General features: G+C 46.3%; 1 pseudogene; it reads right to left on the bottom strand.

Moving 5' to 3' along the window:
* Positions 1 to 10,005: 10,005 nt before the first annotated feature.
* LOC119821957 lies at positions 10,006 to 12,419 on the bottom strand (annotated as a pseudogene).
* Positions 12,420 to 17,634: the final 5,215 nt, after the last annotated feature.

Genomic DNA, 17,634 nt, shown 5'->3' with positions numbered 1-17,634 from the left:
TAAGGCAGCCCTGCTCTTGAGCACGGCTATTCTTTGGGAGGCCTCCCTTACTTTCTCCTGAACATGGCTTGGCTTTACTCCAGCAGTTCCCATGCTGCTTGTCCTCCTCTGGCCATCCATCAAAACTTGCAATCTCAGCCTCAGCCCCCAAGCTGCCCTTTCATCAAAACAAGCTTGGTCTCCTTGCTTTCTGCTTCAGTATAAGGAATGAAGCCTCATGTCCAGTCAGGAGCTTTGCTGGTTTCATGATGTACCGGTGCTCAGGAGCCAACCAGGTACCAAGACCTGGATGTGACACCTTGGCCTTCCTCAGACAGTTCCCTCCTTCCACTTCTCTCTGGTCTAGTCTGTCAACAGATACCTTGACCTTTAGGGTAGCCTCCCCATTGTCCCTTCTGTGTTCATTTTTTTTTTAATACTTCTCAGACTTTTTCCCACACTACTGCCAGGATGACCTTTCCAAAAACATAAATTGAATTATGCCTTATAAAAAAATAATCTCACTGAGATATAATTCACCCACTTAAAGCTTAAAGTTCATGCCTAACATTAGGAGATGTGTGCAAACAGTCCGGCATCTAATTTTAACATTTCCCCGTACTCATTAGCAACCGTTTCCTGCTCCCTTTCCTCATCCCTAGAGACTTCTGACTTACTTTTTCTGGATTTACTTATTCCGGATATTTAATACACATATGTAATATGTAGTCATTTATGATTGGCTTCCTTCTTTAAAGGATTTTTCAAACATTTTGTGTCTGTGCATGTGCACATATATTCACATTCTAGCAACATATAGAGGCTCCAAGGCAGCTCCTGAGGGTAGTTTCTCTCCTCCCACCATGTGGGGACTGGCTTTACTCCCTGAGCTACCTTGCTTGCCCAGCAAGTCTTCTTTGTTTCTTTCTGTTTTGAAAATATGAGTTTGTTTTCAAACTTTATTTTTAGTGGAATTTTTAGTTTTTCCTTTTTAGTTAGCACACGAAGAATTAGGTTTTATCTTCACATTTTACCATCTATATAGCATTATATATTTAAGATATTTAATCAGTATATATCAATTTCACATAATAAAGTGTCCCATTATGGCATTTTCACGCATGTACATAATGTGTTTACATCATATTTACCCCCATTGCTCTCTCAGCTCATTCTCGTTCCCACTAAGCCCCTTCTTTCCAATATGCATTGTTCCTAGTCATGCCCAAACTACCTCCCTCCCTATCTCGCTCTCTAGTTGGTTCTCTCCAGATCATGCCTGTCTCCACTTTAACGATATATATATTCCACTACTCTCCCTTGTTCGCCTCTCCCTGTAGGCCTCTTTCTACCCATCATGGTTTCTTTCTTTCTTTTATCCTTCCCTCCCTCACCCACCCCCAAACACATTTATCTGTTGGTGAATGTCAGCAGGAGAAAAAGCAGGCACCACCTGGTGGCCAGCCCCTACCTAGCACACTGAGCTTCGAAATCAGAAGCATGGCACGCTGTGCTCCCGAGTATTCCCAGAAGCCAAACATAAAGACCCTGGTGGTATTAGCACACTCTGTGTAGTCCGAGGTAATCAGTCACAGTCAATAGGCTTCCACTAGGTAAGTAGTTGTTTACATGCACTAAAGCAGATGCGGTTCCCTGAAACCATCCTGAGTGGTTCATCTCCGCACCCTTTACCAACTCATGGGTTTTGCCATCTTCTCAGGGGACACCCCGGTATTGTTGGCAGATGTCTAGGCTGGTTCCACATCTTGGCTGTTGTTCTAAATCTTGGCTGCAGTGAACATGGATGTGCAGGCACTTTTGAAAGCTGACTTAGACCCCTTTAGGTAGATACCCAAGAATGGTATAGCAGCCTCCACAGGATGTACACCTTCTACTGAGATCTGAGATAGGATGCTCTTGAAATGTCAAGATGGCAAGAGATTTGGGGACAGTCCTCTCTCATCACTCTTTCCTGGTGACTTCTCTAAGCTGGTAGCAAAACTGCTTGGAACCACTCTACCTTGAAGGGGTTTACTGTGCCATGGTTCACGAAGCTAGAAGAATGCTTCAAAATTCAGGGCAGAACCAGTCAATTGCTCCCAGTGAGCTACATTTGTCTCCTTCGAGTTTCCCAAAACATGCTTGGGTCAGGATGGTGCTTCTTTTTTTTTTTTTTTTTAAATTCTCATTTCAGTTGAAGGGAGGAAAGGAGAGGCTCAGCTTACATTTTGATCTAATTAAGTTAGAGCCCTCTGAGGTAGATGCAGGGACCAGACAGGAAGTCTATGGAGGTGTATCAATGCAGCAGTGTGCTCCTGACGCTGCGTGAGAAGCACAGGGCTCTGCAGCCTAGAGCAATCTGGTTAACCAGCAGATCCTGGAGTTCTCTGCTCCGTGGGAAACAGAATCCTTACTGCTGGTGAGTTTACTTTCCCATAAGCCTCATGAGTCCATACACTGTTGAAAAATCAACTCCCACCAGCAAAATTCCCCTCAGCTGCTGGTGTGGTCTTTGGGAAAGACTTGCCATTTTGTTATTCGTATCTGTGACATCTTCTAACTGAAATAACCGTGAGGCACTGTTTTTATCAAATGTGACTCAAGGGAAGCAACTCAGAGGATTGAAGGTCTGCTTGGGCTCATGTTGACAGAGGTTCCAGCCACCGCCCCCTCCCCCCCATTGCTTTTGGCTTGAGGCAAGTCCTGTCATGGTGGCCCAAGGACGTGGTGGAGGAGACTGCTTACCTCACGCAGAGATGTACAGAGAGGAAGAGGCTGAGGACAAGACATACACTACCAGAAGAAGCAGCTGCTCAGGAAACTCCAGAAACAGGAGGGGAAACAAAGGCAAGTTCACAAAGATCCTCAAAGCCAACGGACTCTGTGTGAGCCCGACAAAGACTGTCCCTCAAAAAACACAACGAAATAGACTGGACATAGGGGCACACCTTTAATGCCAGCGCTCAGGAGGCAAAGGCAGGTGGAGCTCGGTGGGTTCAGTGCCTGCCTGGCCTACACAGCAAGTGCCCCGTGAGTCATTGATAAGCTCTCAAGAAGAAAAGCATACACCCCTCAAAGGTACACCCAGTGACCCCCTTCCTCCATTCATGCTCCACCTTCCACACTTCCCCTTCAAAACCTGTAGTCGATCAATTATAAAATCATTAATGAATCCATCGATTAGGTCGGTCAGCACCTTCATGGTCCAATGACTTCTTGAAAACACAACCTCTGAACACTGCACTAGGGACCAAGACTTTAGCATACGAGCCTTTGGAGTTGGGGTAGGGATGATAGAGTCTTTCTTCTAGAGAGATGAAAATGTACCTCACACAAAAATATGGGCATTAATGTTTGCATCAGCATTACTCAAATTAGCCTAGCAAGTGTCCAGACTATTTTATTTTATTTTTTGATAGGTAAACAAAATGCAGTGTATCCATACAAAGAGATATCACTTAGCCAATAAGAAAATTAGACACTTACACATGCCACAGCACTGATGAACTTTGAAAACCCAACTAAGCAAGACCACACTCCAGTCAGATTGGATATCATTAAGAATGACAATGGCAAAAAAAAATGCTGGCGAGAACATGGGGAATATAATATTGTATATAGCTGGCAAGAGTATAAACCAAATCATCCGCTGTGGAAATCAGCATGTATTTTTCAAAAACTAAAAACAAATGCTATATGTTCCAACTATACCATTCTTGGGTATCTACCCGAAGGGTTCTAAGTCAGCCTTCAGAGGTGCCTGCACATCCATGTTCACTGCAGCCAAGATATAGAACAACAGCCAAGATGTGGAACCAGCCTAGACATCTGCCAACAATACCGGGGTGTCCCCTGAGAAGACAGCGATACCCAAGGGTTGGTAAAGGACTGTGGCCAGAAAATGCTTTGCATTGCTTCGCAGCTGCTCTGACCACCTCTTCCCTGTCTTCTTTCACTCAAGTCCTCAAACAAGAATAGTGACCTGAATATGTCTGTGCAAGGACATACGGAGAAACAGAGCCAGCGGCGGTGGCGGCGGCGCCGTTAGCACACACTAGGTAGCGCCCACAGAAGGAAGCTTCTGCTCAAGCCTGCAAAGGCTCTGGAGTGTAAACCCTGATGCAGAGATGCCTGACTCCAGGCTGTGGGGTGGACTGTTATTCCCATCTCTCATGGGGTTGGAGTTCGAAAGACCTCAATTTCCTTACCTTGCTTTTAGACACAAGCCCACCCCAGGAACATGAAGCCCAGCCTCTGAAGAAGAGCCTCATGTGCTGTCATTAGAATCAAAGCCCAACAAACAAAGCCGGATATATACCAGTGGTAAAATAGATCCCAGGGGGAGAGCATGGGCAGTGCAATTACTTCCTCTGGGGCATATATTATGATTAAAGTGCAAAGATGGATGAAATGAGTCCCCCAAGTCCCTACTGAGATATGTTTGGGTCCACAACCGCATGGAGACCTGACTTCATGCAGAAGCGTGAAGAGGCCTTTTATTCTTCCCCAGACTGCCCAACTGCTGCCAGCTCAACCTTCCACAGAAGCCTTTCACCATGCCCTTCACTTCTCACAAACCTCCGTGGCATCCCATCGCCTTAGCGGCATGCCTAAAACTCCATTACATAATATTGGAGGCTCTAAAGAAAATATTTCATCTTATGTGTGTCTGTGCACCACGTGCATGCAGTACTTTCGGAGACCAGAAGAGAAGGCTGGATGCCCTGAGACTGGAGTTACAAACGGTTGTGAGCACCATTGGTTGCTAGTGTTGGGAACTGAACTTGGGTCCTCTGCAAGGGTACTAAGGGCCGTTAACTTCCAAGCCATCTCTCTAATCCTGTATTTGAAGCTTTTGAACATGTGACCGTGTTACATGTTTTGACCTGTCTAATCAGAGTTCTCTTTTTTCCCCCTGAGGACCATCAGTTCCCGTCAGATGAGTAAGTGGGGCACAGAGAGTCTGAAGATGCCATGAATTCTGTTCTAGACCTGCTGGTTGTGTGACACAGCAATAAGTCCCCTCCTTCAGGCTCAGGGTCCTGGTCCATAAAGGGGAACTGTGAGGCGGTGGGGAGGATTCTGGTGGGTACAGTATGAGGGAACACAGACTAGTTAGTGGCTGGAGAAGCTGGTATTTAAATCTGACACCCTGCCATTCCCATAGAACAAACGATGCTGTGTCCTGGTTTAGCTCTTTGATTTGATGCTGTGTTGTGCACCTTGATCATCTTGCCTCTTCCCCTTGATCAGAACCTTGTGCATTCTTCAAGGCTGGGTGGAAACTTTTCCTCTTTTGTGCCTACTTCTTCATGACCTGAGTCTTCAGGGTCCTGAGGTACCTCGGAATTCTCACTGTCTTGTGTCATGTTGTTAATCACTTCTTTGCCTTCCTGTTCTAAGTTCTCAGCCTCCTCCTGAGTCTACAGAACGTTCTTCTAGCTCTCTGTCTTTTCTGCCTCTTAGCTTTCTTCCCTCCATCTATGTTTTGAATGATCCAGATTCTTTTTAAATTTAATTATTTAAATGATTTTTCCCTTTGTAGTCTTTGAACATTTCTGATAGCTGTTTAATTACAGAGGGGCTTGTCTTTGTATGCTCCCTTGATATCACATCTTATTTTTGTGTTATGGACACAATCGTTAGAGGTTTAAAAAAACTTTTTTTTTTTTACACTGGTCTGAGCCACTAAAAAATGACTCGATCTATCCTGAAATGATTGGGTGCCCTTGCATATGGGAGGTGTGAGGCGAAGAGGTCATGTGTAGGGATGCGGTCTGTTGGCTATGTGACCTTTGTATGTGTGTGTGTGTGTGTGTGAATCCTGAAAGATAGGAAGTGGAGATGCTTCCAATGGCTCTATGTAATTCGAGGAGAACACTCACAGAGGAGACCGAGGCAGGAGGATGAGTGCTTGTGGGTGTTCTGAAGAGATTCAGGCAGAGAACAGGAAATACCCAGGGTTCCATTTTATTGCCGTCACCACCCACCCTGCTTCTGAGAGCTGAATCTCACTGCAGAGCTGGCAGACTGGTCCTGAAATGTATTCCCTTTCATGGAGACTCCAGACTACAATGTCCTTTTCGGAGACTTCACTTCCTCCTCCTCCTCCTCTTTCTTCTACTCCTCTTCTTCCTCCTCCTCCTCTTCCTGCTTTCCTTTAATCCTCTCCGTACAGTGTTATTTTTGAATATTCACGAGTGATAGCCTCTCCATCCTTATTTTCTTTTAGAGAGTTTGTATCTTTATTGACATTTCTTTCTGTCATTTTACTGAAAACTCAGGTGAGAGAGGAATTAGAAACACATAGCCAACCTGTTTGGAGCTAGAATTCCTACTTTTTTTTGACATCTCATTTACGGGCATACACCTTTAATCCCAGGACTTGGGAAGTGGAGGCAGGCAGAACTCTATGAGTTTGAGGCCAGCCTGCTCTACAGAGCTATTCTAGGCTGTTTTCCAGAGAAACCCTGTCTTGAATAAAAACCAAATATATACATAAAAGATATTTCACGTTTACTTGGCTGGCCTTTGGCTTGCCATGTAGCCAAGGATAGCTTAAATATCCGATTCTCCTGCCCCTTTGCCTGCTGGCATTATAGAAATGTGCTGTCCTGTCTGGTTCTGTGGTGCTGGGAATCTACCCCAGGGTCTCTCGTATACTTGGTGAGAATTCTCTCCACTGCGCTCTGCTCTCAGTTCCTAGAATTCCCACTTTCTACATTACTTATTGACTTAGCGACTCAAGTCAGTTCCCTGTTTGGGATTCAGTTCTTTAAGATGCCCAACTGTCTTATGGTCTGCAGTGGAGAACACCCCATTCTGTTCTTTATTGACTTGTGTGTGGAAGCGCTCTAACACGCTCACCAATGGAGACTTTGTACATCGAGCATCACTGCTGTGCCTTGTGCCTTGTCCAAGCCTCACAGATGCATCTTCACACAGGAAGGACTTACTCTGGAGAGGCATTTGGATCTCTACTCTGTGGTCCTTAGTGTTTTCAACCTGCATCATGCACATCTGCAGGATTTGGATGTGATAAGAAAACACAGCAAGGGCTCTGTGTGTAGACACACATGGACTAACTCCTTTCAACACAGCAAGGGATCTGTGTGTAGACACCCATGGACTAACTCCTTTAAAGTTACAATCCTCTTGACTTCCTTCTAGAAAAACTAGAGCTTGGGAGTCTTACTATCTGTCATCTCTTGGTTTTGTTTGTTTTGGTTTGCTGGGGCAAGTAGGTTACTTCTGCTCAGAATTTCCAGTTTTTCTGAGTTGAAGGAGTTCCCCTCTTCCCACCCTTGTGTGCATCGCCTTCTTCCCCTTCCCTTTCCCTCACTCATACCCAGAGTAGCTGGATGTTTTTCTTCAAAGAAAACCACGTGGCCAATTCCAGCACAGCCAAATAAAAACCACGAACGGAGCATCATGACATGGTCCTCAGCCTTGTAGGTCAAATTTTGGCAAATGGCTGTGTCCTGTTAACTGTCATTCCCATGGTGTCTAGCTTCTTCATTCATCTGATACATGACTTTTCCTGGCTTCGGACCATTTGGAATGGTCCACATTGATTAAAATGGGAAGAAAAAACCAGTCATTCTTCTAGAGAGAGAGAGAGAGAGAGAGAGAGAGAGAGAGAGAGAGAGAGAGTCTGTGGGGGATATATGTTAGAGACTGTATTCTTAACTCCAGAGAAAGAAGCTGCCATTGAGAGTAACTAGTCAGGATGGAGGTGGAGGTGATTTAGAAGGAAAGCTACAAGTCTCTTTCCTTTGTCAATTCATTATAATATTTTTTCTTTCTGTGTTCCAATAATCAACATAGTTACAACAATTAGTTCATAAAGTCTATTGAACTCAATTTTTTTCATTTAATTTTTATTTATTTTATTTTTTATTGACTTTTATTGAGCTCTACATTTTTCTATGTTCCCCTCCCTGCTTCTTCCCTCCCCTTCAACCCTCTCCCAAGGTCCCCATGCTCCCAATTTACTCAGGATATCTTTTTCTATTTCCTTTGTAGATTAGATCTATGTAAGTCTCTCTTAGGATCCTCGTTGTTGTCTAAGTTCTCTGGGATTGTGATTTGTATGATGGTTTTCTTTGCTTTATGTTTAAAAACTACTTATGAGTTAGTAGATATGATAATTGTCTTTCTGAATCTGAGTTACATCACTCAAAGTGATGTTTCCTAGCTCCATCCATTTGCCTGCAAATTTCATGATGTCGTTAATTTTTCTGATGTGTAATACTCCATTGTGTAAATGTACCACGTTTTCCTTATCCATTCTTCAGTCAAGGAACATTTAGGTTGTTTCCAGGTTCTGCCTATGACAAACAATGCTGCTATGAACATAGTTGAGCACATGTCCTTGCGGTATGGCTGAGCATCCTTTGGATATATACCTAAAAGTGGTATTGCTGAGTTTTGAGGAAGGTTGTTTCATAATTTTCTGAGAAATTGCCACACTGATATCCAAAGGGACTGTACCAGCTTGCACTCCCACCAGCAATGCAGGAATGTTCCCTATACCCCACAACCTCTCCAGCATAAGTTGTCATCAGTGTTTTTGAACTTGGCCATTCTCACAGGTGTAAGATGGAATCTCAGAGTTGTTTTGATTTGCGTTTCTCTGATGACTAAGGATGTTGAGCATTTCCTTAAGTGTCTTTCAATCATTTTAGATTCCTCTGTTGTGAGTTCTCTGTTTAGGTCTGTGCTCCACTTTTTTTAATTGGATTATTTGTTCTTTTGATGACCAATTTCTTAACTCATTTTTTTTTTTTTTTGGTTTTTCGAGACAGGGTTTCTCTGTAGCTTTGGAGCCTGTCCTGGAACTAGCTCTTGTAGACCAGGCTGGTCTCAAACTCACAGAGATCCGCCTGCCTCTGCCTCCCGAGTGCTGGGATTAAAGGTGTGCGCCACCACCGCCCGGCTTAACTCAATTTTTGAACACAGTGAATGAACCTACTTTTAAACTGCACTATAGATGTTATAAAAAAACCCCACTGGATAGACAGCATAAAGGAAGACTGTGGAACCTTGGGTATGACAATAACACAAACATCTAGGACTGCCCAGGACAGGAACAACTGGAGAACCGCCATTAATGGACTGCCCATGTATGCTTAAGCATTGCTGGGCCGTGAATGAATGAATGAATGAATAAAATGAATGGATACTATAATATGGGCACTGGGTGTTTTGGAGGCTGAATAACAGTTTGTAATAATGTAATAGTGTAATAAATAAGCATAGATCAAATCAAAAGCAACTAGGGGAGGAAAAGGTATACTTCATCTTAGAGGTTGTAATTGTTCTTAGCTGCCCAGGGCATAATTTCTTCTCATTTAAAAGCATGATGATAACCCATCACATGTCATCATACTTGGCAGCTTTCTCCCGGTCAGATCCATGACAGACACACTGGGGGTAGGAACATGGAAGGCCACGCCAGTGAACTTCTCATTTAGTACCGGAATGACCTTGCCCGCAGCCATGGCAGTATCAGTGGATTCAGGGATGATGTTCTGGGCGGCCCCATGGCCATCACGGCACAGCTTCCCAGAGGAGCCATCAGCAGTCTTCATGGGTGGCCGTGATGGTGTGAACTATGGCCGTGAGTCCTTCCACAATGCCAAAGTTGTCATGTGTTGTAGGGAGGAGGAGCGGGCCATGTCCCGCCACCCGGCTAGCTTATACCCAAAATAACCACATGGAAATTGTATTAATTAGATTATTGCCTGGCCCATTATATCTAGCCTCTTCTTGGCTAATTCTTACATCTTGTTTTAATCCATTTCTGTTCATCTGTGTGTTACCACGAGGTCGTGGCTTACTGGGAAAGATTCAGAATGTCTGACTCTGACATCTCCATGGCGGCTCTCTCTGTCTGCCTTCTTCCTCCCAGCATTCAGTTCTGTCTACTCTGTCCACTTAAGGGCTGCCCTATCAAAAGGCCAAGGCAGTCTCTTTATTCAACCAATGAAAGCAATACACAAACAGAAGAACCTCCTACACCAGTCATGAATGATATTGGTCAAGGGGGGTAAGCAGTTGGTGATGCTTTGAGTTAGAGATTGGAGCTTTGCTGACAATCTCTAGTGGGCTGTCATACTTCTCATGATTCATATCATGAACATAGGGCCACCAGCAGAAGGGACAAATATGATGGCTCTTTTGGTTCCAACCTTCAAGTGGGCCCAGCCTTCTCCATGGTGGTGCAGACACCAGTAGACTCCACCAGCATCACCCCATTTGATGTTGTCGGGATCTTGTTCCTGGAAGATGGTAATGGTCTTTCCATTGGCAGCAAGCTTCCTGTTCTCAACTTTGACTGTGCAATTGAACTTGCCATGGGCAGAGTCCTACTGGAGTCATCCTGGAACATGTAGATCATTTAATTGAGGTCAACGAAGGGGTCACCAATGGCAACAACATCCACTTTGCCAGACATGAAGGAAGCCCTGGTAACCAGGCTCCCAATACTGCCAAATCCTCTCATTCCAACCTTCACCCTCGCGTCTCAGGGACAAAGCCGGCATTGCCTGAGAAGATGCGACCATCTTTGGAGCCAGAAGGAGCAGGGAGCCCTGTGTTGAACTTTTTGAGGCATGGGCAAACTTGCTTTTTGCAGTTTGGTTTACCACTTCGCAGGGTAAGACATGGGACCTGGAGAGTCCCAAATCACATAGCTGGCTGCTGAAGAGAGCGATTTAATACTCGTGCCCGGGTTGTGCTTGCCACAGCCCTCTACGACTGTGGTTTTTCATCCTTCCCCTCTTGAGGGTAATTCAGACACACCGGCTTGAGATTGAAATCTTAAGACGTTGTGATCTTTCACATTTCTTCTATAGATAATGAAAAAGCAAAAAGTCTATAATCTTGGCTAATGTGATTCCGGAACCTTCTCATAACTCACAAATGGGGTCTTTTCTTTTTCTTTTTTTATTTTTTTTATTTTTTTCCCATGGTTTATTTTTTTTTTATATTTAACAATTTCCATCTCCTTCCCTCCTCCTCCCCCTCCCTCCGCTCCTCCTCCCCCTTCCCTCCCCTCCTTCTCCCCCTTCCCTCCCCTTCCCTCCACCCATACCTCCCCTCCCTCCCTCTCAAGGCCAAGGAGCCATCAGGGTTCCCCACTCTTTTCAAATGATTCATCTCATTACAACAAGCCGGGCTCACTCTGTCCACAGCCCTTTCCCAGCACTGTTAGGTGGCTATTGTCAAGATGGGCTCAGCTGAGGCGACACAATTGCTCCCTGCCCTCTTCGCTCCCCGATCCCAGCACATGGTGTGGATTGGGTGCTGTCACACACAGCTAGGCAGGCGGAGCAGAAGGTAGTTCAGGTAAAGCTGAATTTGGAGTCCCCTGGCATGTATCACAGACCTGCCTCTTCGTGTCATCTTCCTCTACAGTTTGCCTTCTAGTGGACCAGTAACCTTCCACCGCTGCCCTCTAAACAAGGACCTGCATGTTAGCTGGTGGTCCGTGACAGCCAGAGTCACTGAGCTTGGTGGTCCCGTCTCCTAGGAGCGTTTATACCTAGAACCTGGGGTCTGACATTGGAAGGAAAGACATATAGGATGCCTCAAGCAGGCACATCAGGCTTGATTTGGAAGGGCCCCAAACTCCCACATTGCTCCTGGAGTCATGACTTTTCCCCACAGGGCTTTCTGATTTGGGGATGGATGGAGGGATGGCGGTATGCTTGCTGGGCCAAGAGGAAATCCGTTTTTCATGACAGTGAGAATTACTAACTTAAATTTTAGTCAAGGAATGTTTGAAAACAGAAGCCTTGTCAGGGGATGAGGCCGGTTGCCTTTGGGATAGGGAAGGGCCCTCAGTAAGCACGCATTTCTCATGCGCATGCGTAGAAGCAGGAAGTCGGTCTCTTTGTAGTTGTAGTTCCTTAAATTGCCCACAAGATGGCGGAGGAACTCTGTTCTCGGTTTCCCAGTGCAGCACTACAAGTCTGGAAGATGGTTTGGTTTGAGAAAGCCTTTCAGGTCTTCACAAGAAATCTGACATTAAAAGCATTTCACTTGAATATTCAATGGAAAGTTTAGTTCCTAAAAAACTAAATGAAATGTGTAGGGAAGCTCCCAGGGATGTGTACGAGAGATCAGTGTCAGATAGGGAATTGATAATTGGGGAGGGGGGGGGGCTTGTGCTTGGGGTTGGGCAGTATAAACTGTTCAAAGGCAGTCTTGAAGTCTGACTGGTGGTTTAGACTTCGGACTTTAGACATCACATCGGATGATCACGATGATGAATAACATTTAGGTGTGTGCGGTGGCGACAGTAATCCAAACAGCCCCTGCTTTAGGAGAGCTTGCATCATTCTGGGAGGCTGACGACAGCTTAGATAAGAAAAGCAACCGGTGTGTCAGATGGCACCCAACACTGTGGGGACATCGGGTGGGAGTGGAGGCATGTAGCTTTAAATCCGCGGCACAGAAGACCTCCTGGGAAGGACGACATCTCAATGAGACCTGAAGGCTTGATGAGCAAGCCCTGGAAAGTTTAGGGGACAGACTTCCTGGTAGGGGGTACGGTAATGTAGCAGCCCTGAGACGGACCGAGGAGGCCAGGCTGGATGCCGGGCAGAGTCAGGCTGGAGAACAGGATATGAGTCAGAGGAAGACTCGGGTAAAGAGGGGGGATTTTAAAAATGGCTTTTTAATAGCATGTATTGAGTATACATTATAATGAGTTCCATCATGCCGTTCTCTACAAATACATATTTTAGCATTATTTGCCTCTTATTGCCCTTATCTGTCCCCTCAACTCCCAATAGTCATTTTCCTCTTCTTAATTAGCCCCCTCATTGCTTCCACCTTGCATGCTTTTTATTTTTTATTCTTTGGACTTCATGAGTTTATTCCTGTTGTTTAAAGGTGTTTATTTCAGTAGCTGCACCACAGAGGAATGCAGTTTTTGAGGAAATGGGAATTTGGAAGTGGAATGATGAAACTAAACCTTGTAAGAGAGAGGATAAAGGCCTGTACCCACCAAAACATCACCCAGCATGCCAGCACCCTACGAAAAAAGCACCCAGCATGCCAGCACCCTACCAAAACAGCACCCAGCATGCCAGCATCCTACCAAAACAGCACCCAGCATGCCAGCACCCTACCAAAACAGCACCCAGCATGCCAGCACCCTACCAAAACAGCACCCAGCAAGCCAGCACCCTACCAAAACAGCACCCAGCATGCCAGCACCCTACCAAAACAGCACCCAGCATGCCAGCATCCTACCAAAACAGCACCCAGCATGTCAGCACCCTACCAAAACAGCACCCAGCATGCCAGCACCCTACCAAAACAGCACCCAGCATGCCAGCATCCTACCAAAACAGCACCCAGCATGCCAGCACCCTACCAAAACAGCACCCAGCAAGCCAGCACCCTACCAAAACAGCACCCAGCATGCCAGCACCCTACCAAAACAGCACCCAGCATGCCAGCACCCTACCAAAACAGCACCCAGCATGCCAGCACCCTAACAAAACAGCACCCAACTATGCCAGCACCCTACTAAAACAGCACCCAGCCTTGCCAGCATCCTAGAAAACAGCACCCAGCCATGCCAGCATCCTAGAAAACAGCACCCAGCCATGCCAGCACCCTACCAAAACAGCACCCAGCCATGCCAGCACCCTAGAAAACAGCACCCAACTATGCCAGCGCCCTACTAAAACAGCACCCAGCCATGCCAGCATCCTAGAAAACAGCACCCAGCCATGCCAGCATCCTAGAAAACAGCACCCAGCCATGCCAGCATCCTAGAAAAGAGCACCCAGCCATGCCAGCATCCTACCAAAACAGCACCCAGCCATGCCAGAACCCTACCAAAACAGCACCCAGCATGCCAGCACCCTACCAAAACAGCACCCAGCATGCCAGCACCCTACCAAAACAGCACCCAGCATGCCAGCACCCTAACAAAACAACACCCAACTATGCCAGCACCCTACTAAAACAGCACCCAGCCTTGCTAGCATCCTAGAAAACAGCACCCAGCCATGCCAGCATCCTAGAAAACAGCATCCAGCCATGCCAGCACCCTACCAAAACAACACCCAGCCATGCCAATACCCTACCAAAACAATACCCAGCCATGCCAACACCTTACCAAAACAGCACCCAGCCATGCCAGCACCCTACCAAAACAGCACCCAGCCATGCCAGCATCCTAGAAAACAGCACCCAGCCATGCCAGCACCCTACGAAAACATCACCCAGCCATGCCAGCACCCTACCAAAACATCACCCAGCCATGCCAGCACCCTACCAAAACATCACCCAGCCATGCCAGCACCCTACCAAAACATCACCCAGCCATGCCAGCACCCTACCAAAACAGCACCCAGCCATGCCAGCACCCTAGAAAACAGCACCCAGCCATACCAGCAACCTAGAAAACAGCACCCAGCCATATCAGCAACCTACCAAAACAGCACCCAGCCATGCCAGCATCCTAGAAAAGAGCACCCAGCCATGCCAGTACCTTACCAAAACAGCACCCATCCATGCCAGCACCCTACCAAAACAGCACCCAGTCATGCCAACATCCTACCAAAACAACACCCAACCATGCCAACACCTTACCAAAACACCCAGCCATGCCAACACCCTACCAAAACAACACCCGGCCAGGCTTTCTCAGAGTTTGCCCAGCCCATGCTTGGTACTCTTCACTGTTCAGGGCACAGGAGAAGGCGCAGGGTCTCCTGCCTGTTCAGGGCACAGGAGAAGGCACAAGGTCTCCTGCCTGTTCAGCTTTCATCCACTAGGTGCCAGTGGCACAGCTAAGCCGGGCTTGAAGGTTGGGCACGATATTAATAGGAATTAGCTAGAATGGAGTGGGAAGGCTCCTCAGCCAGGGAAACAAGCTGACATTTGACAAATGTCTCTGTGTGGAGACCAAGGTCCCTTTCTGGAGTCATGGAAACCATTTTCTCAGCTCCCCGATCCCCTGCTTTTGGCCTAGGTGCAGTTCCCATGACGTCTGCCTCACAGTAGACGGAGGCCTGGAACCAGAGGCTAAGCGACTTGTTTCATTATTTTAGGGAGGTATAAGCACGACAATACGTGTTATACAATTAAAAAAAAAACAAGCGTAAGAAAGAAAAACTGCTCTTTTGGCCTCCTCCCCTCTTCCACCTACTGCCCCCTGGCATCTTCCCAAAATGAGAAATGAGAAACTTGTATTTCTCCTGGCTTCCAGATAGGGATCAGATTATTTTTCTACCATTGGGATATAAAATTAATTTATTGCCTTGGTTAAATTTGATTTTACACACACACACACACACACACACACACACACACACACACGATTGAGATATTTTTGTTGCTGTTGTTTTAAACAGAAACTCCACAGACCCAGCATCAGGTTTCATGGAGCGTTTGCTGAAATTCTTATCTTCAGTAATTCTTTTCCTGGTTACCTTCCAATTATTTCCAGAGGACACACTCATGCCTTGTTAAGGATCTATCTCTCTGTCTCTGTCTCTGTCTCTGTCTCTCTGTCTTTGTCTCTGTGTCTGTCTGTCTGTCTGTCTGTCTGTCTCTCTCTCTCTTTCTCTCTGGGTGTGTGTGTGTATTTTCATGGCAGGAAGAGCTCTGATGTATTCAGCCTTGGGAGGGCCAAGCTTCAGAGTCTGGTTGAAGTAGAAAATGTAAGGCTTTCAAGGGGTGTTTGAGGCAGAAGACCAGGGGAACCCTTAGGTAAGCAGAAAGGACAGCTACCCACCTTTCTTTCTCTGCCTGACTCTTGCTAGATCTGCTTCCGGGTAGCTGCTATAAGGAGCAACATCCAATAACACAGAGGGCTTCAGATGGGACAGCCTTACCTCTGAGCATGGGAAGGGCTTGTTCCTGGGGTCTCCAAAGCTGCTTGTCTATCGCCATCATTAGAGATGCTTGCGCGGTGAGGTGATCCCCACACCCGAGCTTCTGGGTCAGTCCGCATCTGATCAGTCCAATACACGAGTTGCTGGTGAAATTCTGACGAGCCCCAGATACCATATTGGCAGTCAGAAATGATTTCACACAGTTTAATGGAAACTATGCTGAGGAAGAGGTCTGCTGCTTTGGCTGCTGATAGCAAAACGACTCTGCTTGTGTTTCTGAGACAGGACCTTCCTCTACTGCTGGCCACAAACTCAGGGCAATTCTCCTGCCTCAGTCTCCTGAGTGCAGGGATGACAGATGTGAGCTACCATGCTCAGTTTTGTTTGTTTGTTTTATGTGTTTGAATATGTGTGTGTGCATGTGTGTTTGTGTGCGTGCGTGTGTGTGTGTGTGTGTGTATGTGTACATGTGGAGGTCAGAGAACAACTCCGGGTGTTGTTCCTCGGGTACCCCCCATACCCCTTGAGATAGTTTCTCATTAGCTCAGCTCTCTTCAGGTAGACTAAGATAACCAGTTACTGAGCCCAGGTACCCACCCGTCTCTGCCTTCCGGGTGCTGAGACGACAAGTTCTAGCCACGTCATCATGCTTTGCTTTCCTTCTCTTTGCTTTAAACATAAATGCTGGGGGTGGGACATAGGAAAGCCCTTTCCTTTTTACACGACAGGCACTTTACCAACCCAACGATCTCCCTAGCTTTTGTTTTCTTTTAGAGGTGAGTTTTCTGTGTAAAGAAAGGTATTAAAACCTAAGAAGATGCATAAAAGAGAACATGAAGCTTTGGCATTTTGAGACTCCCCTTGTACACATGGAGATCCTTATTTGTTTTACTATTCTGCTTTGCTTATGCAATAAATGCTGTCACCAAACACTATTTTTGTGGTCCACCATGCCCTGGTCAATGATTCTGGTGCTCAGGCTAGAGCTAGTAAGTATGACTTTGTTGATGGAAGGAGTGTATGCATATTAACATGTATTTGTCATTCACGTGGCCATGACAGTGACTTTATGATTGGTCTCTGCTGACATCTGTCAGCCTTGCGGAAATGCCCACCTTTCACATTGTCCTGGACTGTTTATCTTAATCTATTTTCCTGTTGCTATGGTAACAATACCCCGACAGAAGCAACTTAAGTGAGAAGGGCTCTGTTTTGGCTCACAGTTGGAGGCAATAGTTCAGCACAGTGGGGCAGTCACAGGGGCCTATGCTCGAAGGAGCTGGCCGGACAGCACTTACAGTCAAGATGCAGAGAGGGGTGAACGTTTGCGCATAGCTAAATCTCTCCTTCTTATGCACCCACAGAATGGTGCCATCCACAGTGGGCGAGTCTTCCCACTTCAGCTCACCTGGCCAAGATAATGCATCCCAGGCATGCTCAGAGGCCCACCTCCAAGGTGATTCTAGATCTCACCAAGTTGAACAATTGAGGTCATCCACCACCGTGTCGCTAATAAGCAAGGCAAGGTTTTTCCAGGCGCTGCAAAAAACCCAACGTTTTCTTAATGAACGATGGCAGCTGCTCCATCTCTTTCTTATTGCGTACTATAGAAATTGAGACTGTGGGAGACTGGCTGCCCTGTGTGAGCAGTCCTGGTTTTTATGGCAATATTCCAGCACTATTTCGAAGGTGCCATCTCTACTAGCCGTGGAGAAATGAAGACTAATGGAGGACCCCATCTCAGAGGTCTTGACCAGCTTTCGAATCATAATCCGACAATAAAGTGTGA

Source organism: Arvicola amphibius, chromosome 8, assembly GCF_903992535.2.
Source record: "Arvicola amphibius chromosome 8, mArvAmp1.2, whole genome shotgun sequence".
Classification (NCBI taxonomy): Eukaryota; Metazoa; Chordata; class Mammalia; order Rodentia; family Cricetidae; genus Arvicola; species Arvicola amphibius.
This window is presented reverse-complemented; position numbering and strand designations above follow the sequence as displayed.